Source organism: Aphidius gifuensis, linkage group LG1, assembly GCF_014905175.1.
Source record: "Aphidius gifuensis isolate YNYX2018 linkage group LG1, ASM1490517v1, whole genome shotgun sequence".
Taxonomy (NCBI): domain Eukaryota; kingdom Metazoa; phylum Arthropoda; class Insecta; order Hymenoptera; family Braconidae; genus Aphidius; species Aphidius gifuensis.
In genome coordinates, this window is record NC_057788.1 from 24,708,462 (window position 1) to 24,722,833 (window position 14,372).

At 24.6% G+C, this 14,372-nt stretch overlaps 1 protein-coding gene across 2 annotated transcripts in view; it reads left to right on the plus strand.

Moving 5' to 3' along the window:
• The window catches only part of LOC122855273 (hormone receptor 4-like), a 42,458-nt gene that overhangs the window by 779 nt on the left and 27,307 nt on the right, over positions 1-14,372 (plus strand). The window lies entirely within an intron of this gene.

Consider the following 14,372-nt stretch of genomic DNA (forward strand, 5'->3'; position numbering starts at 1 on the left):
TGCTAAAGCTCCACGCAGCTTTTTATTTATTTATTTTTCTTTTTCTTTTTTTTTTCAAGTAAAATTGTAAATTTGTCTAGGCGGTTACAGTAACAAAATCAAATGAATTATAAATTTAAAAAATGATAATGATAATGATGATAAGAGAACACTGTTACGTGTTAATATTTTATCCCTACTATTATCAATAAAATCATAGATTATACTCATTGCTCCATCTACATCCGCTACTCTTTTCTACCCCTCTTAACCCCCCTAGCGCGCCACCCACCGTTATTATTATTATTATTTCATTAAAAAAAAGTCAATAAAATAAAATTGTATAATTATATCAATCAAAATTAGCTCATATTTTAAGCTATCATGTATTTTATTTTTTAATTAAAAATAAATAATAAAAAAAAAAAAATACAATTTTGTATTTTTATAAATAGATAATGATTATTTATTTTGATGGATTATTTGGTAAAAGGTCAAGTGAGAGTTACGATGACTGTTACACACACACACAACACACTTTGTATATGATGTGATAAATTAACACTAGTTCATGGTTTTTAATGTCTTTTTTTTTTTTTTTTTGTTGTTGAATTGTATTGGGGGGGAGATGAGCTTTATTATTTAAAGTGTTTGTTTGTACTTGTGAAAGAATAAGGAAGAAGAATTATTATTATTAAATATTATAAATATATACATATGTAAGTTTATGCAGGTCATTCGTATTTGGAGTTGAAAGGGAAGTACTAGCAACTTCATATATAAAAAAATATATATATATATTTATATCTGTGTTCATTTTAGTTTGAGTTTGTTAGTGTGTTGTACATTATGATGATGATGATGATGATCATGATGAAGCGCCGGATAGCGGTACCATGAGTAAGAGTTAACCGGTGTTGTTGGTTCGTTCTTGGCGCTTTCCTTTCATTGCTTTTGCTTTTTTGTATGATGTCTTGGATTGGTTGATTTTGTTGGCGCTTCGTTGCTCACGTCTAGGTTACAACAAACTCCGCTATTTCTCTGATGACTCTTGTGATTTCTATGCCTCTTTCCTCTACCTTTCTAACTCATTCTTACATACCTATATATATAACTATTTTTTTTTTTTTTATATATATTTTCTCTTTTCTCATTTTCATGCACCGTTATCGACAGTTACCTTTAGTTGTCTCCTTTTTTTCTCTTTTATTATTTATTTATTTAAATTTTTTTTTTTTTTCTTTTGAACCGTATATTTGACCTTATTTTTGATACATCTTAAATATTTTTTAGAATCTTCTATGATAAATAGTTTTTATAAATAAATATTATAAATTATAATAAATAATTTTTATTTTTTTCAAATATTTTTATAGTTTTTTTAATCTTGTATAGTTACTTTGCTTTTAAACTTTCACCTATCCAAGAGAGCTCTCACTTGCATTTATGCTCCGCCTACTTGTATCTTTTTTTTTTAAATTCCCCCTGGTTGCCCCCTTCAACCCCCCGTTCAACAATCACTCTCTTAATACTTTTTCCTTTTCATTTTCTTTTTTTAACAATTATTTAAAATTCATTTCCGCATAAATAGATCATTTATAATGAAATATTTATTAAATGATAAAAAATGTATGTTTTTTTTTCATTATATAAAAAGAATTTTATCATGATTATTTGTTAAATTATTTTTGTTAATTATAAAATTTGATTTTGAAAATATAATTTATTATTAATTTAATAAATTAGCTAAGAGAAAAAAATTATATTTGATAAATTCGTGAAAAATTGGGGAATTAAAATTTTTATGAATCTCATATTTTATAATTCAATTAATTAATTAGAAAATTTAATATTGATTTGAATATTTTTAATTTATTTTGCTAATTATTATTTTTATTTTTAAATTTGTCAAGCAAGTCAGTAAAATTGTGTTATTTTTTTTTCACTGTGAAACTCATAGTTAACTGTTGGATTATAGTTTAGCTTTTAGTTCTATAACCAACGACAACTTTCTCTTCGAGGACGATGCACTCTCTCTCAATGTTTTATGCACTCAATTGGAAACCATATTTCATCGGTGAAATTATTATGTAAATACTTGTAATCAACTATTACTTCCTAGATAATTTTTTTTTTTTCTTTCATTTTCAATTTCATATATATATTCATTATCATTATCTTTTACATTTATTTTTTATTTTCTAAATTTTCACAATCATAAAATTATATCAAACAAATTAAATAATTATCTTAAAATTATAATCATTGTTTTAAAATATAATTATATTTTTTTTTTTTTGATACGGCACTGTATATATCTCTCTTGGTAACTTTTCTTTTCTTATAGTTAAAAATACACCGTGGGAGCGATGACTCGAGCGTAAAAATATCATCAAAATGCAATCGTATTTTTTTTTTTTTTTTTTTTTTTCAAAACGAGAGTTTAAAAAAACATTCTTTAAATATTTTTTTTTTTTTTCGATGACAAATACTGTCTTGTACATATTGAATAAAAAAAAAATAAAAAAAATTGATACTTGATTACTTATTTGCAATTTTATTGGCACAAATCAAACGTAATGGCGTCAATATTGTGATAATAATAATAACGATATCAAGATGATGAGACACATACAAATACGTATATGACACTTGAATAATTTAAAATAATATTTAAGAAAAATATACACACATATTTATCAACATGCACATTAAATGCACGTGGTTGCAGGCGTTGAAATTAAAAACTATTGTAGTCAAAAATAAAATATAAGATAACAAAAAATGAAAAAAAAAAAAAAAAAAAAAAAATGATAAAAAAATAAATTTTGTTATCTTTTAATTTATGAATTCATGTTATATATATACTTAGTATTTTTCCATTCGGTTTTAAATAATAATTTAAATTTATTATTTGTCCTGGTTTATTTTTAATTTTTTTAAATTTTAAATTCTTGTGTCAAGTCCAAGCTCACACACACATATCTTGCCCTATTTTTTTTACTCAAATATTTTTTATTAAATAAGATACAGTGTATATAACTCGGACCTTGGACATCAAAAATTAATCCAATGACTTTTTATCTAATCAGTAATGTCATTAATATATAAATCAAGTTAAAGTATAAAAATAATTAATAATATTAATAAATAAATTAAAAATATAATTCATTAATATAAATTAAAAATAATATATATCCTTTAAATAATTTTTTGATTATGATAATACTAAATATAATAATAATAAAAATTAAATGAAAAAAAAAAAAATAATAATAGTATTTATGTATATAAGGAAAAGAGTTGTTGTTTTTTTTTTTTTTTTTTATTTTTTTTTTGCTTTGGCCACAGTAGGTCAACAGTGAAAGTGATGATTGCAGTTGATCGTGTATTTTGCAGTAGTGGGATGTTGTCAGTAAAGGTGGTTGTTAAGAGGGGGTGAGAGGTGCACAAAATGTGGCAAATAATCAGCAAAGAGAAGAGGGTAGGGTAACCATCGAAGGTTCTCGACTTCCTGACTACATAACATATTATTTGACCTCAAGAAAAAATTACAAAATCAACCATTTTTTTTTCTTATTTTCCATTTTCAATCATTATCATTAAATTTATATAACAAAAAAGAAAAAAAATCAATAAAATTATTGTACTTTATTATTTTAAACTCTCAATTAAATTTGTCTTTTTTTTTTTGGTATATCCGTCTATATACATATTTTTATTTTTAGATAAATAGTTTTTTTTTTTTTTTTTCTTATTTTTATTTCTGACAATTTTCTTCCTTGACTCAATGTAAGGACGGCCATTGAACTCGAATGCGCGTTGTGTACGTCAAGCTTGCACCGAAATACACCGTTTGTATCCGATGCACATGCGTCCCCCATCGAGGGGGATGTACACAGTGCAGAGAAAAAAAAAAAAACCACAGTCAATATCCACCCTAACAGTGAAAAAAAAACTTGTTTTTTTTTTCCTCCATATTGTGTGTATTTTAAAAAATTTATTTTTAAAGAATTCAATATAATTTTAAAATAAATTAATAACCAACGTATTGTATTGATTAAATGAAAATTAATATTGATTATAATATAAATTGTATAATTTAATTTGAAATAGTAAAAAAAAAAAAAAAAAGTTCATTGTCCTTTGTTAGTCTGTTATTACTTTGAGACATGGCTTTATAGATTAAATCGTTATTTTTTTTTCGATTCTCATTCTCATCCAATAATCATTTTTTTTTTTACTCCCTTTTTTTTTCCTCCCTAAATTTCCCCTCCATTATCAACTATGCTGGTCTGATCGATAAAGCCTGACCGTGAAAATTCAAGAAATGTGCAGCAGCGCACCATACATTCTCGACCTCAAGCCATATCACAAAATTATTATTTTTATTACACCCCCCACGTATTAATATACACAAAAATAAAATGTAATAATTATCATTATTACATATTCAACAATATTATATCAATTTTATATATATATTTTTTATTATTTAATAAATTTTGTAAGCTTTTCAAACTTTTTTTTTGGGAATCTTTTGTGTAGTTAGATTATATATATACCTTGACTATGGATTCATAGAGAAATTGTATTTTCATCTTTATCTATTTGGTGCATGGCAACACATGCCCATGTACAATGTATATATGCATTTTATTAAAGTATATATGTGTATGTGTTATGTACTCTGGAGACGGGTCGTTGATCCCCAACAGCTTGCTTTACTTCTACATGTATTTTCCAAACTCCACAAAATACATATCATATATATATATATGTATTTTAATAAATACAAATACAGACAGAAACATACCAACTACATACTGTCTATTTTTTTATATTTTTAATTTCCATTGTTTCATATATACTATTGCATAATTTTAATAGTCGAAAAAAGAATTTATCGTTGAAAAAAAAAAAAAGAAAATGACAGTAGAAATAAAAAAATATGTATATAAATTCATTATTAACAAAAATGGAATGATAAATTTTTGTTCCATTTGATTAATATTAGAAAAAGACAAAAATAATTGTCAAAGCTTGTCTGATGTTATTATGCTTATGTCCATTTATGATACATGACTTGCTGTAATTATTGTACAGTCGTTAAAGTCACATAATTTTTTTTTTCATTTTTTATCTTTTACGCAATTGACGATAATTAACTTGGATTATTATATACGTGTGTATAAATAAAAAGAAAAAATAATAAAATTAAAAAAATATGCATAGATTAAGTAAAAGAAAAATAATAATTATATGTTTATTAATATTTGAGTTTTGTTTTAAATTATAAATAAAAAAAAAGCACGTAAAAGATGATTAAACGGTAATGATTTTTTGATTGATGATGATGATGATGGTGGGGTGTTATCTCAATTGATGTAGACAGTTAAAAATATATATTTTCTTGTATTTGTTATGTGTGTTTATTGTCACAAGCTTATGTCACATTGAGCATTGGTAAATATAATATTATTTGTAAATATATATGTATGATGGTTGACGGTGAGATCACGATTCACGTCGACGTTTGACGTTGTTAAACGCAAAAAAAATATAAATGACTTAATGTTAAAAAATTTTAATAAAAAATAAATAATTATTTTTTTATTAATAATTGTATATCTATTAATTTAAAGATATCCAAATTATTAATATAAATATAATATTGTTTTCGTAATATAATTTTTTATTTTTCATTATCTATTGACCTTCAAATTTAATCTTTAAAATTTATAAATTTATTGTATTTTCATTTTTGACTTTTACAATATTGTTTTATTATTTATTTAAATAATAATAATTTTATTTGTCAAATGTAAACAAACAAGATTTAAATGAGTGGCTGGTTTGTCGCGAGGTCAATGACCTTTTGGGGGTGAGAAATCGACGAGTATATAACGTACGTGCAAAATTGCATCGACCGACTCAGCTGTGGTGTGCTCTGTATCCCATTTTACAAACTCAACCCCTCGTAACAAAACACCCACACACTAATACTTTTGTATCATCTATATACATATATACCATGTACGGTATATTATTCCCCTATTTTCCCTACTTGTTCATGTTCATGTATTTAAACTACCACCAATATTCAACCCCCTCTTGTACTCATGAAGCCCGGACCTCGTGCAACCACCAAATTTACATACACACTGCAAAGAGACAATGCTTGTGAACATGACCCTCAAAATACATATATATATTTTGTATATTTATGTATTTTCTTATATATATATATATTTAATAATATCTCAACAAAATATTACCTAATATTTTATTTTTTTTAAATCTAATTTTCCTAGTCGATAAAAGCATTTTAAAAGCACCATTAAATATTTTAAACAAATTTTTTTTTTATATTGATTTTACTAATACCATCAATAATAAAACAAAAAAAAAAAAAAATTGATTTAATTTTTCATAGGTTCAATTTAATATTTTTTATATTTTTTAAAATAAATTTATTTTAAAAAATATAAAAAATAATAGAATAATGTTTTATATGGATTTTTTTTTTCATTTTTTACATGTAATTTTAGTAAATTACTATGCTATATTATTTATTTCTTTTTTTTCTTCTTTGAAAGGTATAATTTTGAATTTGAAATTTGTTAAATTTGTGTGGTAAATTTTATATAGATAAGAAAAAAAAAAAATAACATAGTGGTGTATATATTTTTTGTTTTGTTGAGAGCTGCGGTATAAACAAAGAAAAAAAGGGTGGCATTGGATGTAGGGGTAGGTTGAGGGTTGTTGCAAGGCTAGATGCATCTATATATATACACAATGCATATAGACAGTGTACATTGAACCCTGGCAAGATATCGAGCCATTGCATATACCCCTACCAACCACCATTTTTACCAACATCCACCAATAAACACATACACATATTTTGCAAAAAAGAAAAGAAAAACTACAAAGTTCACGAGAAAAAGAGGGTATCGAAAAAATTGTGTGAGAGAGAGACAGGAAAAAAAAAAATTAAAAAATAAAGAATAATAGCATAGAAAAAAAAAAGGAATAATAATAATATTGAAAAAAAAAAGCTTTGAGAGAGGGAGGAAATGAATTGTATAGTATGAACGATATAACGAGTATGTCCCGGACCTCGGACAAGAAATTTTGCAGTGGCGCAGATCAGGGAGTGTTTACAATAATTGCGCATGCGCTGATAATAATATTACCCCCCAGTTAGTCAATATGATTGTGTCTTTGTCTATGTACCAACTACCTGTCCTTCATTTTCTACACATATACTAATTTATATATTTTTTATATTTATATATATTTATTTGAAATGAGGTGGTGGGATTTTCACTGCATAACGACCAGCTCAAAGTCGAATAGATCAACGAGAGGAATAAAGGGGAGAGAGAAAACTTGAACTGGCATTGGCAAAATAGTTACGATAAAAAGAGAAAAAATAAAGAGGGAGAACAAGTTTGCGAATCCCGCGTTTCTAGGGGCGTTTCAACAACGTAAATTTTAAATACAGGTGGGGAAATGTTTATCCCCCCACTGAAATTATATATTTTTTATTTTTATTTTTTTTTTTTCTTTATATTTAATATTCTTATATCATCTTTTGATGTGTGCAATGTGTGCAAGCTGATGATCTGCAAGTACACATGTTATTTTTTAAATTTATTTATTGGTTTTATTATTGTTGAAGATAAAAATGACTGAAAATCATGGGATAAAGGAAAAATATATTTTTATATTGTGTTCATTTTTATACGCAGTAATATGCTTATAAAATTCATATTTATTTTTTAGCCTAGAATGTGAATGAAATTTTATAAAAATAAAAAATGAAAAAATGAAGAATTTTAAATTAAACTGTCAGTACCAGAATACTTGGTATATTTGATTTTTCAATTTTTTTTTTATATTTGAAAAAATTTAACATTCAATGTAATTTTTTTTTTAATGAATCGTACGAATTAATGGAAAAAAAAGCATCTGACATTTGGTTAAATTAATTATTCCAAAAATATTGAAAATTATTTTTTCCCTCTAATATGAGAAAAAAAAAGCCAATATTATTTTTTAATCAAGTATTAAAAATAAACCAACATAAAAAATTTTAATTTTAAAAATTCCAAAAATATCTGATAACTTTTGTTCAAATGAAGCGAAAAAAAAAAAAAAAAGTAGTATAAATCAATATTTGGTCAGACGTAAAATAAATTTACGTTAAAAAAATACTAAAGTTAAATATAATGAAAAAAAATATTTATAAATAAATAAACTAGAAAAAAATTTAAACAAAGAAAATAATAATGAATACAATTTTAAATAAATTAATAATTTTATTATAGTTGAAGATATAATTAAGGTGCGTCATGTATAAGGTTAGGGTTTAAATATTTTTAAATATAGATACAAATAAATGAATATTAAAATAATAAAGCACATGCGTGTACATATAATATATCTATGATATTACAACTTGGTGGTATAGAGATGTATAGAACAACGACAGTAGCATAAAGTATAATGATGGTAGTTGTGATAGTAATAGTAGTAGTAGTAATATAGTTGAAAGAGGAGGCAATAACGTCATAAAATAAGAAAGAGAAAGAGGAAAAAATAAAGAAGAAAAAAAAGAAGAAAAAGAAGAAGAAGGAGGTATTACTAGAGAGGTTAAAGGGAGGGAGAGTAGTCAGTCGATTGGGGTAGGTCGGGCAAAAGCACCACGCTTCGTTGACGATATATATCTGCGCGTTGGAGGACATTGGTAAGCATAAAAACCGTCAGGGGGTTGCCAACTACAAATTCAACATGTACTACTACTACTACTACTAGATATATTTACCTTTATAATTTTTAAAAATTAAACAAAAAAAAAATACATATATGCGGATTTAAAAGAAAAAAAAAAAATACAATACCATAAGTGCGCACAAAGAGAAGACCAACGACATCACGACAGGGGAGAAGTTTGTAATACTTGTTTATGAGCTGTATATATGTATTTTATATTATATAAAAAGAAAAAATAATAAAACGCAAAAATTATTTGTACATAGAATAAGTACATGAACACACAACCGTAAAGGCCATTGGAAAAATAAAATTAAAAAGAGAGAAAAATATATTAAGTAATGTATTTTTCAAAAGAGCTGGTATAACGAATAGGTTGACATAGAGAGAGAAAGAGGGATGTGTTGTCGTTGTTGTCGTTATAATGTTGTCGTCGTCGTTGTTGTTTAAACGTAGAAAAAAAAAAAAAAAAAAAAAAAAAATGTATGTTGAGCTTGCGAGGCCAGCGTTCCTCAACCTTTGCCCCAGAATATGCCCCACCTTTTCCTATTTCTCATCAACACTTGACTATTTTATTCACACACATACACATATATATTTAACGCCTCGTCACATGCTCAGTAATCATTTAACATTCAAACACATATATATATATATATATATAATACAATAAACATTAGAAAATATTATTTAACTTTTTTATTTAGAATAAAACATATATATATATATAAATTGCTGATAAGATTGATTGAGTATTGTTCTTGTTTGTATATGAATATATTACTCGAATGCATTAACAAGTCACTGACCTTCGTAATTCGGTCATCTGTGACGTTTATATCTATAAAAATATTATTTTTTTTCTAAAAAATCAATTTTATATATATTTAATAAATATGAAAACAAAAAAAATAAAAAACTGTTTCTATTTTATTATTTATATTTTATTTAAATATTATATTATTTATGGTTTTATTTTTAATTTTATTGTATATTATTATTTTTCTAAATTTTTCAATGATTTTAATTTTATTAGTATTGATGTGGGATTTATAAGTGTGTGTATGTGTGGGTGGAAGCAACGAGGCATGGCTAGTCGTTCTGTGACGACTGACCCAGTTAACTCGATGCGAGGTAATGACCGATACTGCACCCAACCCTCCAAGAGGGAACCAATCAACCTTCCGACATTTTCTACACTATGTTTAATATGTTACCACATATTGTACATGTATATTATACACTCTTCAATGTTTCCTTTGATCTAAAATGACTCTGATGAGATTTTATTTTTTTTTTTTTTATATAATTATTTATTTTCATCCCTGGATGAAAAATATTTATTCAATATATTTAAACCAAAGAAATACCATTTCTTAAAGATAAAAAAAAATAATAATTATATAAAAAGTTAAAAATAATTTTATTATTTATGCAAAATTAAAATTTTAATAAGAAAAATAATTTTTTTTTTTTTTTTAAATTCGTATTAAATTGATTTATCTATTTTTTGAATAAATTATTGTTATCAATTTTTTTTTTCATCACACTGATTATGATAATTCAAGTTAAATCAACAATACATATATTTATGATATTAAATACTCAATGTAGAACAAGTGATGTATTGTATCCTTGAATTGTGTCTCGTTCCAAAAGTCATCGAGTTTTATAAATGACCTCGACAACTTGTATTCTTCATAATTCATTTATCCTTTGCAATTAAATAACAATAATAATATACCTTATTATTAATAATTATTTATCTTTTTATTAAATATAAATTATTATTGTTATTAAAATGCAATATGAGCTGATTAAGAAAAAAAATAATATATATATTTGCATTTGCCTTGCAAGCAAGTCCTCGCTGTTGCACTTGCTATTTTATATATATTGTAGGTCAGAGTCAAGTTTCTTCTATTGCGACGTTTCACATTTTTTTTTTTTTTTTCTTCTAATTTTATTTTTATATACTTTTTTTTCATCCTGTTGATTTTACTACTATATATCCTCACACAATCACCAGTTAAACCAACCATCAGTAGAAAAAAAAAATTGAAATAACAGCAAAAAACAATTATTTCAATTTTCTTCTCTATTTATTTTTAACTATTTTTTAAAAGAATTTTATTATAGTTTATTAAGAAAAAAATAATGATGATAATATATATAAATGAAGATTGAAATAAATAATAAAATTTTTTCAATGACAATTCATTTTATTCGAGACAAATAAATATTGTATTAATGTATGTATGTGTGTGTGTGTGGGGTTCAGGCATTTACCCGACAAATAGAAGGCGTCTCTGATAACAAAGTAGAACAAGAAAAACTAGTCGATAGATTGGCTCAAAACTGGGCGAAAAAATGGGCCTTGGAAGATATGAGAAAAAGCCACTTATTTATATTTTTTTTAAATGTTAATATTCTATTTTTATTTTTTATTTTTTTATTTTTATTCTTCATTTTACATCTTGATATATAAATTGGTTTGGTAATATATTTTTACTATTTTTTTAAACGCGTATTGTGTGTGTGTGTGTGTGTTTGTTAATACGAGTAATTTTAAAAACTTACTATTTTATATTTTCTATTTATTATTATTATTTTATATTTTTACGTAACGAGTATGATGATTATTTAAACTATCTTAGACAATAAAAATGGCCATGGTCTACTGATGAGGTCGAGGTAGATTATTTTGACTTTATTTTCTTGTAAAATGCATATTTTACTAATACACTTATGTGTACGTGTTAGTTTATTGTTAAGGGGCCTTTGTAATATATATAACTACACAGGTCGATGTATTTTCTGTTGTTTATTTAGGCCATTCTAGGTGGTTGTCGCTTTTTAATATATGTAATTTTATGTATACTATGTTTTGCTGCTTCAATGTCATCTGGTATTGGGTTTTTTGTCCACAATTACAGTTAACTATTATTAAAAAAAATTTAATTATTAGTTAATTAACTAATTGTTAAAATTTGTTAACTGTGGTTGGGGACGAAAAAACGGGCCTTGTTAGGGATAGGTGCACCTATATGGGTAGATATAACTTCACATTTTCTCTATATTCTCTTCGAGCCTGAGGGACTTGTATTTTTTTGTCCAATCGTGACAAAATCCCTCAGACTTAAAGAGAATATGTAGAAAATTGAAATTTTCAGTTTTTCAAGAAAAATTAAGGAATATATCTGCAGATGTCCATATAGTTCTGAAGATAAAAATATTAAGAGTTTTTCGTAATTGTAAGTTTTGTCTTGTTCGCATGAGCTGGTAAAAATAGAATGTAATTAATTAATTAATGTAAGTAATTAATGTATATCATTTACCATATTCTCATTTATGTGTGTCTCATATACACAGCTACTAAATAATAATTTCGTTTAGCTGAATATTCAGCAGCAATTCAGTACCAGTTTATCCAAAAACCTAATTATTTTACTTTAATTAATTTACAAATTGTCATTTGTATTTTTGTTAATTTTTTTTTTTTGCATTTTGCATTTTGCTGTAGACTGAATTTGTTTCTCCGATTTTCCTCGATTTTTTTAAGACTAAATAAGAAAACATGTAAGTCGAGGACAGGTGTACTCCGTGCGATTTTTCTCCGCTTGAAAATCTCACGAAGAAAATAACCAATCAAATGTCCGAAGACCAATGATGGTTGTCTTTGTTATAATATAGGATGTAATTTATGTACACTATGTGCTATAAAATTTTCACCGAATTTTTATTGCGCATTAAATTATTTTAAGTTGATAAATTTTATGTATTAGTATATAAATTGAATTTAATTATTATATAAATATGAAAAATTTATACTAAATATATTTTATATTTTTATGAAAACTTTTTTTTTGATTCTTATATTTAATTGTTGATGTTATTCATTTATTTTCTTTTTTCCATCATATATATATGTATCTTGTGTCATGAACGTGACTTTGTATCATGAATTCTTTTTGAATTTTTTTTTTTTTTTTTTTGCGCAATCGCAAAAATACACTTTGATGCCACCTACGCTTTTTTTTTTTTTTGACTTGTCGCGACTGTCTGCTCTCTTTTTTTAATTTTAATATTTATTTTTTTATTTTGACTTTTCAAATATTTTTATTATGATTTTTTTCATATTTATTTTAATTTTAAATAGTAATTTTTTCATTTCGATTCTTCACAAAGCTTATAAAAAAAAAAAAAACCGAATAAAATTAAAAAATAAAACAAGTTATGCAATATACTTTTGGTGAAACCAACTTCCTCTTCAGGATTACATTAAAAAAAAAAAAAAAAATATTATTTTTTATATTGAACTTAAAACTCACTTTTATTTTAACATTCTTGTTTCAAGTTTTTTTTTTTATTAAAAAAAAAAAAAACCTGATGAGAGTGTAAGTTTATTGCCAAAGTTTTTGGGCCCAACGACCGATGGTAACCCTATTCTCAACCAAGGTAAATGTGAAAATTTGCACGTGTCAAATATACATGATATTTTTTTGATATCCAATATATATATGTGTTTGTAAAAAAATGAAAAAAATAAAATATAAAAAAAATAAAAAAAAATTGCACAAATACATAAATATATAAAGTTATTTTGCCGTCTTGTTCACCTTCGGTATGCATACTCGTGAAAGTAGGTGAGAAAGTGAGCATGCATACACTTGAACAAATCCACACACGCACACACGCAAAAAAATATATATACATACATTTAGAAGAGGGCAAAAAAGCCAAATGAAAAAATAAAATAAAAATAAATAAATAAATAATAGAAACAAAAAAATCAAATAAAAAAAAAGCTGCCAACTCTTGTTCAAATGCAGGATATACTCAACAAAAACCCCGGGCAAATATTCACAGGTCAAAGAGAAAGAAAGAATAAAAAAAAAAAAAATGTAAAAATAAAAAAGAAAGATACTGTTGAATAATCATTTAATTGGGTTATGCACGAGGAAGTGACCACTCTCGCTTCGGGGGCATTCACGCAAATCTTTTCATAGAATACTCAACGTTGTATTTAAACATATATTTATTATTATTTTATATATCTATAAATAAAAAAATAAAACATAAATAAATAAATAAATAAATATAAATTTGACTTGAAAATTATATTATTTATTTTTGGAGTAAAAAAAAATATAAACTTTTATATTTTATTTCATGTTGATATATATTTTGAAAAAGTATATAAAAAATTGTTTAAAAATATTTTTTTAATATAGTTTAAAAAGGGGATGAAAAATGCACTGGAATATTATGTGTGTATATATATTTAGTTAATAAAATTGTCTGTATATGCGTATGATAGAATAGTTAGGATGTTTAAAAATAGAGTGATCGTGTTACCAAAAGGCATCGTTGTTATCCCGGAATGGTGGATGCTATTTCGTTTATATTACTACTGTCGTGTCTACTACCACTGGCCCCATCAGGAAGTTAAATTAAAGTATCACATAGCGTCAAAAAATATTTGTAAAGATTTGTACTCTCTTTACACACATTTGTATCTCATTTTTATTTATTTATTTTACTTTAAATATATTTAATTAGCCTTTTTATAAAAATATTTTCATCAATAATAAATTTTTTTATTATCAATT